This window comes from Lissotriton vulgaris, chromosome 5, assembly GCF_964263255.1.
Source record: "Lissotriton vulgaris chromosome 5, aLisVul1.2, whole genome shotgun sequence".
NCBI classification, from domain to species: Eukaryota; Metazoa; Chordata; class Amphibia; order Caudata; family Salamandridae; genus Lissotriton; species Lissotriton vulgaris.
Window position 1 is genome coordinate 924,870,557 of NC_141693.1, and position 14,450 is coordinate 924,885,006.

A 14,450-nucleotide genomic window follows, 5' to 3' on the forward strand; every position below is an offset into this window, starting at 1 on the left:
ACCCACCTGGTGAAACACTCTAAAGACTTTGCAAGTGTACTCGCTTGTCGAACTGCATCTACCCTGATGCTTAGGGGCGATTCTGCTGGGAGGTGAAGCAGTGTGCTCCCACACCAATTTTCTACACAATGGCTCCCTCGAGCCGTTGTGGGCTGACACGCTCGTGGAGAGGCACCTGCGCGCCTAAAGAGATACTTCGTTCCAAGGATATGGCAGCCTGCTCAGCAACTCCAAATAATGCCTAATCTCTGCTGATGACAGATAATAATCTAGAAACCTGTGTCCAGAGATGGCCAGCACTAATCTGCACCCACCTGGTGAAACACTCTAAAGACTTTGCAAGTGTACTCGCTTGTCGGACTGCATCTACCATGATGCTTAGGGGCGACCCTGCTGGGAGGTGAAGCAGTGTGCTCCCACACCAATTTTCTACTTGAAGGCTCCCTCGAGCCGCTGTGGGCTGACGAGCTCGTGGAGAGGCACCTGCGCGCCTGGATAGATTCTATGTTCCAAGGATATGGCAGCCTGCTCAGCAACTCCAAATGATGCCTAATCTCTGCTAATGACAGACAATAATCTAGAAACACGTGTCCAGAGATGGCCAGCACTAATCTGCACCCACCTGGTGAAACACTCTAAAGACTTTGCAAGTGTACTCGCTTGTCAGACTGCATCTACCATGATTCTTAGGGGCGATTCTGCTGGGAGGTGAAGCAGTGTGCTCCCACACCAATTTTCTACTCGATGGCTCCCTCGAGCTGCTGTGGGCTGATGAGCTCGTGGAGAGGCACCTGTGCACCTGGAGAGATACTACGCTCCAAGGATACGCCAGCATGCTCAGCAACTCCAAATAATGTCTAATCTCTGCTGATGATAGATAATAATCTAGAAACACGTGTCCAGAGATGGCCAGAACTAATCTGCACCCACCTGGTGAAACACTCTAAAGACTTTGCAAGTGTACTCGCTTGTCGGACTGCATCTACCATGATGCTTAGGGGCGACACTGCTGGGAGGTGAAGCAGTGTGCTCCCACACCAATTTTCTACTTGAAGGCTTCCTCGAGCCGCTGTGGGCTGACGAGCTTGTGGAGAGGCACCTGCGCACATGGAGAGATACTACATTCCAAGGATACGGCAGCCTCCTCAGCAACTCAAAATAATGCCTAATCTCTGCTGATGACAGATAATAATCTAGAAACACGTGTCCAGAGATAGCCAGCACTAATCTTCACCCACCTGGTGAAACACTCTAAAGACTTTGCAAGTGTACTCGCTTGTCGGACTGTATCTACCATGATCCTTAGGGGCGACCCTGCTGGGAGGTGAAGCAGTGTGCTCCCACACCAATTTTCTACTTGAAGGCTCCCTCGAGCCGCTGTGGGCTGACAAGCTCGTGGAGAGGCACCTGTGCGCCTGGAGAGATACTACGTTCCAAGGATACGGCAGCCTGCTCAGCATCTCGAAATAATGCCTAATCTCTGCAGATGACAGATAATAATCTAGAAACACGTATCCAGAGATGGCCAGCAGTAATCTGCACTCACCTGGTGAAACACTCTAAAGTCTTTGCAAGTGTACTCGCTTGTCGGACTGCATCTACCATGATGCTTAGGGGCGACCCTGCTGGGAGGTGAAGCAGTGTGCTCCCACACCAATTTTCCACTTGAAGGCTCCCCCAAGCCGCTGTGGGCTGACGAGCTCGTGGAGAGGCACCTGCGCGCCTGGAGAAATACTACGTTCCAAGGATACAGCAGCCTGCTCAGCAACTCCAAATAATGCCTAATCTCTGCTGATGACAGATAATAATCTAGAAGCAAGTGTCCAGAGATGGCCAGCACTAATCTGCACCCACCTGGTGAAACACTCTAAAGACTTTGCAAGTGTACTCGCTTGTTGGACTACATCTACCCTGATGCTTAGGGGCGACCCTGCTGGGAGGTGAAGCAGTGTGCTCCCACACCAATTTTCCAAATTCCAATTAAGTGCTTCACAACACCACCGAATATTATTCAGGCTTTCCCAACTGTGATCAGTCCCCCACATATCTTGTATCCAGCATCACTGGTGTGGACTGGCTTTGCTCTTGATTGCGGTGAATTAAGTCATTAATGCCTTTGTGGTTTTTCACAAAATGCTGTACTTGACCTTCAAATCTGGGCTTTGGACTTAAGAATCAATTTTGCACCATGACCTGACAGAGGTGATGTACTTAAAGCTGGCCTCCCCATGTGTTCTTCCACCAAGTCAGCAACGTAGCCGAGGACTAGAGGAGAAAGCACAAGCTGCTGCCCATACTTTGAATATGATGAGTTGGACTGCTGATAGCAGCTTCCCTGACTGAGAAGATGAAAGAACATAGGCCCAGTTGTCAGTGATATGTATGGAGGACACATTTAGGAGAGAGCCTTCCCACAATAAACAAGTATTTGCAGCCTACCAGCTTGGAACCAAAGAACCTTTGCATCACAAGCATCTTGAGAATGCACTAGAGACAGTAAAGACTGTGGGCCCAATTCACAAATGTAAAGTTAGACAAAAGTCTTACTTTACGACTTTCGGTATTCATAAAGGGCAATAACTACTCGTAAATGCCCTCTGTGAATACCTAAGGTCTAACTTTACTACTTTCAGTATTCAAAAAGGGCATTTACGAGTAGTAAATGCCCTTTGTGAATACCGAAAGTTGCAAAGTTAGACTTTGTCTAACTTTACCTTTGTGAATCAGGCCCTGTGGCTGTAGGCCAGCCTGAATACCCTCTCAATCTGCTTCTTGTTAAACCTGCAGCCCTACAATTCAATAGCATGCACTTGATTCACTATGGAGTGATGTACCTTGAGTGTGATAGAGTGGAGAGAGTCCAAAATTTACTTTCCAATACCAGTTAAACCTTTAACTTAAAAGAATGGACCCCAACTCCATGCTATATCTTCTTCAGCAAGGCAGCAGATATTTGCCAACACTTTAGAATGAGAGCAAAATAAAATCAAGTCAATCAATCATCATAATTTACAATTTAAGTTCAGTCAATGATGAGAGTTTAAGTATGTTTTTAAAAGTATATTCTCTTTAAGAAATGAGTAAGTTATTTTGATTTCTCTTTTTAATCAATTAGTAAGTCAGATACATCTGCTTTACATAAATGATCAAGAAAAAAGTATGGTTAGAGCCATCAATATTGCAAAATTAACAAGCATATTTCATAAAGGAATTGATCCCTACTGTATCTAAAAGGAACCTAACCTAATAGAACCCATTATGAGTTCTGGAAAATAAGGAGCATCAAAACTGAATTCAGAATTGTGTAGTCAAACTCCCCATAAAGAGTAATTCATGAAACGCAGCAGAGTCTCATCTGTCCAAAAGCATTAGCACACAGTTGCAGTAGTAAACTGTACAGAAATAATCCTCAATCAAGAAACACAGGGAAAACAGATGCAGCAGTAGCTACACCTGTCAGGGTCAAAGGATAAAGAATCACCACATATAAAGTGTAAGGCGACATCATTCGCCATCAGCAGTAGCTTACAGCAAGTGGCTATGGGTGGAAGGGAAAGTGAGGGTCTCCGTCAAAGGGTAGAAGCTAATGGCGCTAACAAACTAGAAACACACACCAATATAAATGACATGCAAACATGCTAACAACAAAGTTGTGGATCTGGTCCGTCCATCCAATGAGAAGATATCTTCCGATGGTGAGCAGCATTGTTCTTCCTTTATCACGGTAAACACATGGAATTTACAGTTCACTATCAATTTGTAGCCGACAGTACTAAACATTTGTATAACTGGGATCCTCTAACCTTAGTTCCCAGGGATTCTATTGCAGTTTCTATCCCATCATTTATTGGATGTTTCACTGAGGAACAATGAACTACACTAAAGACAGAAACATTTGCTTGAGAGCTCTAGTTAAGTAATGGAATACTCATGTATTATAAGTATATGTTTATTGCTAAATGTGCAATTCTGTATTCAGTATTATATGATCATATAATAGATAGTAAGTTCAGCTTGGTTCATCAAGAATATGTAGCTTAAGAAAGGAATATATATTATAAACTTGGCACATTCTGCAGTTATGAAAAAAATCTAAGCAAGTCACATTAAGGCCAATACATTTGTTTATGGTTCAGATTTCCTAAAAACATCTATTCATTGAAGGAGAAGTCTAGTCGAGGCCTACCAGTAAAAATTATTGCCTGGTGCATTTTGCACATTTTGTCTACGTGTCATTTTAAAATGCTTTTTTTCATGTTAATACCTAAGGCAAGTTAGCATCGAAGTTAATTAATTGTTTAGGTGTTTCTTGAAACGCCTCAATAATACTATGTGAATTTGTGGGTACCTTATATCCCTCATTGTGCAGCCCCAGAGGAAACATAGGGTGACAGATTTCATCCAGGATTCCAATGGTGGGCTTCAGTGTATGGAAGCTGAACTGAAAACTCTTGGAACCATATTTTTTTGACTATTGGTTTTGAAGTTGTTGCACATATATCATTTTCAGCATTACCTAGACACAAACTGGGTACCCCTGCTGTTGGTGTGTGTGCACCCTGTTTCACAAGTACGTCTTGTCCAACAAAGATACCTGATCGCAACCAGTCATTACCCAGACTCAGGTCACAGTAACTTCTTACACCTATGTGTGACAACTCTGAGATCACATCCCATGTCCCAGCACTTGTAGGCATCCTGGACTATATTGGGAGTAGGCGACCAATTTTAGTCTCCTCTGGACTTAAGAACTTTGTCTTGGCGCTCCTCAGTACAAACACCGGAACTCAGAGGCCCTGTATACCGACCGCGCCCGGGACTCTTTTCAGTTTTCCTGTATCACTAAATGTTCTTTTTAAATTTTTAGGACCCCAGTTAACATTTTGGTGGTGGTTTTGGTCCTGGAGTGGGTTCCAATACTTTGATTGAGGTCTCCCCAGTACTCTTTGTTGAACTTTGACCTGTTGAAAAACTAGGAGAAAGGGCAGACATAGCAATCAAACTCCAGGGTAGTCTAGAAAATGAGAACAAGAAGACAAAGTACAACTGAGAAGGCTTGTGGGAATAGACAGTCTGCCAAATACACCTCATTCCCTTTTAACAGGATTACATTGGTAATAGGTTCGATAATGGACGGTAGCATTCTCATAAGCACTAGAATATGGCCTTGGAATGTATTTCAATCATTAAATATGTTACAACCTTTTGATTTTTTATGGTGTCTTGAAGTCAACCTGACATATCTTTTCATCCTGAAAATAAAAGACATACCTTCCTTTGAAGATATAGCTCTGATAGGATATTAGGTGTTTGATGTTTGATACTGTATCGGAGCACTATACCAACATCCTCCTCCTGGAATAAGCTTGACTTCATCAACAAGTTGCTTATGGGGATTCAAGGTAGCAGTTGGAAAATTCATTCAGGCCATTTGGAGTGGAATAATGCCCGTCGCTGAAGGTTACGAGTGATAAATGACATAGCCCACCATACATATTACTGTCTGCCCTGCAACTTGGAGAAGATATTTTCAGGCCCATTAGCCAGAGGAACTTGCAGGATAGGAGAATGAGAGAGGTCGGGGTTAGAAGAGAGAGCCACTCAGGTTGCCTGGGGGAGTCAGAGACACAGATAGATTGTGCCTAATGATAAGCCTTCTCCACCCACTTAAAAAGATTTTCCTCAAAATTACAACTATATTTCCAAGACACTACTAACAACACTGCAACATTAGAATTTCTCCTATTAAACAGTATCTTGTTTTGCAATTTATCTAGTCACCTATACCCCAACCCAGCTTTTTTTAGGTCTCGCGACCTATCAATACGCGCATGCGCATTGAGCGGAGCGAGAATTCAAGTGCTCAAAATGCTCGTCAAACCAAGGGCTTTTTGGTGCGGTTTTCTTTGAGTTCACGTGAATCACGTGACCAAACAAGCACGCGCATCAGCCTCCCTCCCTCCCTCTCTCCTAATTGCATTTTTTCACACCCGCACAGCACATCAAAGGGCTTCTCCCAGCGTGTGCTGTGTGGCTTCTCCTCCCCTAATTATTCATTAATCCTTCCAATGCAGATGTCATTTTTTGTAAATACGTATTTCCCTCCCCTGCTGCTAATCTCCCAAGTCATGGCGATAGCTGCTTTTGCTAATGCCAGACGCTTTTAAAATATCCAACGTTTTCTATACTTTCCGAGGTAGATATCAGTTGCGCGCCGCAACATCCGCTGTTACACATCTCGTCATAGAACAAACATAGCAGCCATCTATGGAAGATCTTTTTTTTTAGGCTCACAAAGTGACTGCCCACGGCCATCTGTTCCCCAGCTCCAGCACTTTCTTGGATGTGTGTCCTGTCTCGTTATGTGTGCCTTTTGCTGACTGTTGCAGGTAGCGTTGTATCCCATGCTTTGCGATTACTTTGGACTGTTTTGTTGGATAGCCGTATTGTCCGTTTTGAGGGTATTCTGATGGTGTGCTGCTTTCCTCTCTATTCCACGTTTCTACCACACGTATGCAATGCTTTATGCCTGACTATCTAGCTTATCCGTCCAATGCAGATGTCATTTTTTGTAAATACGTATTTCCCTCCCCTGCTGCTAATCTCCCAAGTCATGGCGATAGCTGCTTTTGCTAATGCGAGACGCTTTTTTTTTTTAGGCTCACAAAGTGACTGCCCACAGCCATCTGTTCCCCAGCTCCAGCACTTTCTTGGATGTGTGTCCTGTCACGTTACGTGTGCCTTTTGCCTGCTGTTGCAGGTAGCGTTGTATCCCATGCTTTGCGATTACTTTGGACTGTTTTGTTGGATAGCCGTATTGTCCGTTTTGATGGTATTCTGATGGTGTGCTGCTTTCCTCTCTATTCCGCGTTTCTACCACACGTATGCAATGCTTTATGCCTGACTATCTAGCTTATCCGTCCAATGCAGATGTCATTTTTTGTAAATACGTATTTCCCTCCCCTGCTGCTAATCTCCCAAGTCATGGCGATAGCTGCTTTTGCTAATGCCAGACGCTTTTAAAATATCCAACGTTTTCTATACTTTCCGAGATAGATATCAGTTGCGCGCCGCAACATCCGCTGTTACACATCTCGTCATAGAACAAACATAGCAGCCATCTATGGAAGATCTTTTTTTTAGGCTCACAAAGTGACTGCCCACTGGAGTGACTATAATAACATTAAGTGCGACAAAGGGGGTCTCAGTTTGGGTTCTGAGGTCTGGCCATCTACTTATGAGATGTCTGGTAAAAAAATTATAAAAGTTAGGCACTTAGTAAAGTGCCTTGTTACATAAGTAGATGTGGTTTTCACCTGCCAAATCTTCAAGTGTAAGTAGTAAGGTCACCCCTGCTCACAGAAAAAATATTTATGAATGTGATGCTAGATCATTTAAAATGCACCAGTGGCAGATTATAAAAAAACATTTTGCACTACTGCTTGGCAGTTTTGCAACAGTGTTTGATCAATATTACACGACCCGTACCAAATAGTGTTGTTTTCACTAGCTGGTTGTTTACATGTCAGTGTAAAATGTGAGTGCAAAATTACATTGAAGAGCTTCAAAAATTGCCTGCCTCCTGTCTAATGTACATAATCCACTCTGGTATGGAACTTCACAAACGTGCCTGTAGGCATGTTAAGATAGGCCCAGATGCGAGGAAGTTATATGAGCTGAACAGAAGGCGCATGGTAGATCATGAAAGCAATACACTGCAGCCCTGGGTATTGCTCGAGTCGCAGAGCTGTGTTGCACCCACGTACAACCACATATCGTGAAGTTTTCGTCGTTACAGCATGTAACTCTCTGCGTTACCATCGTGTGCGTCAGACTTTCCACCCGAGCACACGAAGCAATCTTCAATTACGGTCACCACAATGACATTAGGCAATGCCTCTTAGAGCAGCGCGAGCTAAGGGCTCGTGTATGAAATGGGCCGCTTATTCAGAGCGTGCCCAATCACGTGCAAAAGTGACTCGCTTGAGTTAAACACGGGGTTCCGTGTTTACATCTGACTACCTGTTAAAGGGTGCTTTCCTGTGATGAAAAATGCCACAGTAAACAACAGTCATTGGCAAAGCCAATAGGACTGGCTTAATGCAAACTAACGCCTCCACGCAAGGCCATTCCCGAATGCTGTTTTTGCATTGCACGGGCAAAAGGGGGTTATCACAATAAAGCCTGCCTGCTGGTTTTTGCAATACTGGCATAAAGTAGCAAAAAATACATTTTGTATAGAATGCATGCAGCGCGTAGCGTGGGTTAGAGGAAGAGAAAGCCAAAAAAACAAGCACTGGCGTTGCCAATAGGTTTCGCATTTGGAAAGTTGGAGCTATTGGTTTTGTAAATGACATTTTATATTTATATATCGTTATTGGCATTATCAATACAGGCATACACTACAGACAATACCACTCAGTGCCACATATTTACACACCACATAATTACACTGCACTCAATGCGACATACACGCCAAATACCTCTCAGTACCACAGAATAACACGCCACATAATTACACTGCACTCAATGTAACATACACTCTAAATAATACCACTCAGTGCCACATAATTACACTGCACTCCATGCAACATTCACTCCAAATACTACTCAGTGCCACATAATTACACGCCGCATAATAACACTGTACTCAATGCAACATACACTCCAAATACCACTCAGTGCCACATAGTTACATGCCACATAATTACACTGCCCTCAATGCAACATACACTCCAAATACCACTCAGTGTTACATAGTTACACACCACATAATTACACTGCACTCAATTGAACATACACACCAAATACAACTCAGTGCCACATAGTTACATGCCACATAATTACACTGCTCTCAATGCAACATACACTCCAAATACCACTCAGTGCCACATAATTACACACCACATAATTACACTCTACTGAATGCAACACACACTCCACACAATTACACTAAGTGCCACATAATTATATGCTACATAATTACAATGCACTCAATGCAACATACACTCCAAATACCACTCCGTGCCACATAGTTACACGCCACATAATTACACTCTATCTATCTATCGCATCACCACAGCATCACTCAGCACCACCACAATATCACTCAGGGGCACCACAACATCACTATGCGTTCCCACAGCATCACATAACGCCACAGCATCACTCGTCGCAACCACAATGTCACTCGGCGCTACCACAGCATCAATCTGTGTAACCATTCAACAACAACTGATTCAAATATGTTCTCTCAATGTTTCAAGCTTTATTACAAATGTCACAAAAATATGTTAATATTTCACTTCTGTTCTTGGATTTTCGTCACAATAAAATACACTGAACATAATCTTCACAAAAGTTATTTATAAAAGTTTAAGCTATTGCCATTATAAATTACAATAACTTATTTAAGTATTAATTATTTAAAAAAATTTAAAGCAATTGTTATGTGTAATATCAATACATCTAAGTCACGAAAATACAACACATATTGCATTACAAATGTTATAGGTGTCACATTTGCAAAAATTAAAAGTATTGGCATTGTAAATGACAAAGCTAATAATTTCGCTATTTTCAGAACCAACATATAAATAAAAAAATGTGTCATTTACAATATCAATAGCTCAAACTTTCCTAATGCGAGACCTATTGGCAACGCCAGTGCTTGTTTTCTTCAGAGTTTTATATTGCACTAATTTGACTCAAAGGTATCAGGTTTCAGATCGCTTTACATGATCAGCAGTTGCATTACACAAGAACACATACATTTTTGTTAGGCCCAGGGAGGTTAAGTGATTTGCCCAAAATCACAGGATGTTGAGGTCATTGCAGAGACTTGAATCCGGTTCCCCAGATTTGAGATTGACCGCAATAGCTTTTAGGCCACATCCTATAAAAAGCATTTCTCAAAATTACAGACACACCCACTATTGCTAGTGATATTGTATTGTTTTCAGCTCTTTTTTCACCTGGTTACCAATGCTAACCTTTGTGTTAAAACCACCTGTATCACATTCAAATCACTGATACACTCAAATGTTTCAGACGGTCCACAAGTGTTCACTGTTTTCTTTACACTAAGGGCTTTTCCCTTACATGTTTCCTCCCAGGATTCCGGGCCAATGGCCAGTCCAGGATGTCTCAGAAAAGTGAGTTTTCCTTTGGCATTAGCAACGATTGACTCCTCGGTCTCATATTCTTTATTCATTTACTTCCAGTTCTGTTCTCGGACGTTCCTACTAACCCACAGGGGTCAAATAGCTGTTAATGTTTTCCATATGAATGACATTTGATTAGCATAATATATTTTTTGTGATTTGCAAAATTCTGGATATACTGATTGAGATTTTGGTCTTTGATATTAAGGACCTCTGACTTCTTTTTAAAGAGTTATATGAACAACTCTGTGCAATGAGCCATGTCTTTTCACACAACCCCTATTCCCCTAACTGCTACTTTTTTCTTTTAATCTTAACATAATATTGTTTTCTTGGTACTGAGTATTGTGTAATTTTGACTTCATTAGTACATGTTCAATATTCGCCTGCAGGTGTTCCTAGAGATTATGACTATTCATTAAGTGTGCAATGACATTCAGGGCCTTACTTAGGAAAACTGTTTCATCGCTGTGTGAAAACAGCGATGCAACAGTTTTCACTATGCCCTCCGTGCAAGATGATTGATGAGTCATATTTACAGTATGACACATCATGTCACAAGGAATGACAGATACGTCAGTATTACTGACATATCTGTCAGTGAAAAACTGATGCATTGCTGGAGTTGTGTCAGAAGCGTAAAGCAATTCCAGCAATGCAAGGGGGAAGGCTATGATTTTAGGACTATGTCAGTCTTATGCCTGTTGTGGGGCAGATGTAAGATATCGACGCAATAGAGTCCCAGAAGTGGCACACTAAAATCTCATAGATTTCAATGGGCCACTTCTGCATGGCTTTTTGCGTTGTAACACCCACACTGCATACATTATACCTGACGCAGGTATAATGTGGAATAGGGGTTTACAAAGTGACGATCCGCCTAGATGCATCACACTGTAAATAGAGCGCAACATCTTTGTACATTTTTATGGTGGCTGTGCGTCACAAATATTGATGCACAGGTGGCATAAAAGCGAAGCAATACCTCATAAATAAGGCCCTTAGTGTCTAGATAATCACTGTCCTTTAATGATCATACAGGAACCACTGTGTTATCATACTAGCAGAGCCTGGATGAAGTATTATTCTGTTCTGCACCACAGCACAGCTAGTGCACCAGGTCTGTACTGATCACCTAGCGCAGGGATGGCTCTGCTATGACTTTGTTAATTGCTACTCAACCAATCTTTTTGCATATGTTTGTGTTAGACTGCATGAAAGGTAAACATGAGACTGTTAGGGTGCTACACTTTAGATGAAACATTCTGCTCAGCTGCAAGCTACTCACCAAACAGACCCACTGCTAATGGTTGTGCTCTTCTCATGTGTACGTCATACATAAATCTGCAATTATTCAATCATTCTTTGCTTTGACTCCTTTCTTACTTTAGATCTCTTTCCCTCAGTGCCTACAGAGATATGTCATGATCTGGTTCTCCCTAATGTAACACAGAGATATGATCCTAAAACTTCACAGCAAGATATGTTAGATTTTTTTCAGGGTCGTGGGTCAACAAACTGAAGCTGGGCCCTTCATATAATGACACCTGTGTCAAAGTTTAAAAAAATGACTGCATGAAAAGACGAAACAAAGAAAATTAAGCATCGGACACCATCCAGTGACATTACCCATGTTAGTGGCCTCGTCGTAACTAATTAGATCACCTTTGCCTTAAAATCAATAAATAAAGGTGGGAACACAAATGTAGGACCATGAAAAACCTCAGGGCTTGGTGAATAACGATCCGTCTGCACACACCCTTTTCTCGGGCTGTTTACAGCCATCGATTTCGTATACGATACATTATGCTGTCATTTTTTCAGGTCGTGCATCAGTGCGCATGCTCTGTCTGCAAGACCTTCTCTCAACACAACACGGAGTGTAATCCTGCCTCCTACTCACCATTGGATCACTCTAACATCGCTATTCTTTGCTGCCTGCTAAGTTGTTCAGGCAGTGGGTGCCTCACTTCCGGTCAAAGCTAAGGAGCACCGGTCAAGCACAGGCTCCTTATGCTTACCTTCTTCATGTGTTCGTTTATAGAGCATTTTCTTTTTTACAGGTTATGCGAGTTGATGTTTTTGTCCTCCCACCACCTTCTGACACAAACGCTGCATTTTCAAATGCAGCGTTTCAAAGGTGTAGTATACTGATCTTCAATGTAATACACCTTTCATGCCTCTCTGCCTTGCTGCTCAGCCAGTCTGAATGTTCTTGGAATGTTGGAATGTGTGGTGAAGTCATAGAATGCTGCTATGACTGTGTGTGAGTGTCAGTTGAGAGGATGGGCTGAGCAGCAAGGAGGCTGCTCCTGGTGGGACTCTGTAGAGAAAACTTACTCTACATCTAATTCTGTATTACTCCATGTTGTGATTTCTGATCTACAAAATCTACAATAAATCTACATGAAAATCCAACTGGCCTCGGTTTCATTGACTTATTTCATTTTACGACGATCTGATAAAAACCCTGCGTGTTTTGGGCCACAAGACTACATGAGGTGAGGATACCTGAACCTTTAAAGAACTTTATTTGTACAAGAAACTACTTAAAACTAAGAAACTTTAAACTAAGGAAGAGAACGCCCCCGATAGTCCCATCAGTGTCCTCCCTGGACAGCCTACCCAGGGCGTTTCACATTCCTAGTATTCATGGATCTGTTCATCAAAGGAAAAAATATACAGCGTTAACCAGCCTACGTTGAATACTGGCTTACCTTTCGAACACCTGTTTAGCATGGTGTGATCTTGGCATTATCAAAGACCACAGAGACTAGCAAATCCCTAAACCACTGTCACCAGCAGAGTTTGGCAGTATATTTGGACATTCAGAGACAACTTTGTTTGGGATTGACAGACCATGAAGTCATACAATGTTTTCATCAACCGTCACCCACAGAGACTCGCAGCGTATACATATACAAACTGTGTCAACAGGAGACACCAGCGAACAAATGTTTTGTCACATTATTTGTGGAGAGCACTTTGTGTTGCTAGCATGGTGTTGTGTGGAACCCTGAGACGGCATCAGACAAGATATTTGTTATTCCTTGAGACCCTCACATCTGTGAGCGTCTCTGTGGCACTCGTGAATTTTCCTGTGCACTAAGTTGTGGTGTTGCGGACATTTGTTGGTAAGTCCATTTTGATTTACTTATGGGTCCCAGCCGTCCCCTATACATTTGGCAATTTAACTGCCTATTTGAATTTACCGCACCGCGCACCCACCCTGACCGTGCATGATTGCCACTGCGCATGCAGTCTTACCGCCTTGCAGTGTCCAGGGAAGCTGCTGTGCATCTCCCGCGAAGTATTGGATTCTTCATTGTGCTCGTTGGATCATCTTCAACGTGGTGATTCCTTCATCATCGACGGCTCCTGTGAGACACTTGGTGCACAGAAGTGCTGTGAGCAATACTGCACGCCGTGCTGAACGTGCCGCCATCTTGTGGCTGGCACCATCTATGCACCAAGCTTTGCCCGGCTTTAAGCGTCAATTTGCCAACCACGTCCATTACAACGTCACCTCGAAGACTGAAAGCGGATGATCCTTGTTGTATATTTATCCTTTCTTTATTTCCATGCTTTACTGTAATTCTTACCTGTGTCATGCATTCCAGAATGTAGATGGCTCTGCCTCTTCCTAGTGTTCTAGGTGGAGACAGTTTGTGCCTGGCCAGCTTGTGTCGAGGATGTTATCTTCTGCTTTCCTGCATTAAACCAGTTGTGGTTCACCTGTGGTCTCCAGATCTTTACTACAATTTTGGCGACGTATTAACGCTGGCCAGTACCTTCTGAAGACCTCCAGCTGATGCCTGACTCGTCCCAGACATCGTTCCTGTGAGCAGTGTGCAGCGTAGCATCCTCGAGAGAAACGAACCTGTTGCGTGTGGATTTCGTCAATTTCCTTTTGGTGCGTCTCAATTCTGCGTAAAGATGCTTCCCTGGTGAAATTGTAAGTACTTTTGCTCTTGTGCGAGCGAAGCACGAGCGCACTCATAAGCCTTCAGCAACGGCTTGAGTTGTAGCTCCGACGTCATCGTTTCACTGTTGTTGCCTGGGAGACGACGCTTCATCGGCCAGCTCTGACGACAGCTGATCGGCAGCTTCATCCACTTGCGTTCCAAGCCTCAATAGGTTGTATTCCAAGCCTCGTTTTCGTCCTTGTCCTGGTGGCGGCCATTTTAGCTCTTGTGTGTTTGCTTGCCAAGCCTCGATTTCGATCGAGTTTCGGCGGCGGCCATTTTAAGTCGTTTTTAACGCGACTTTACATCGGGCAAACCCTTG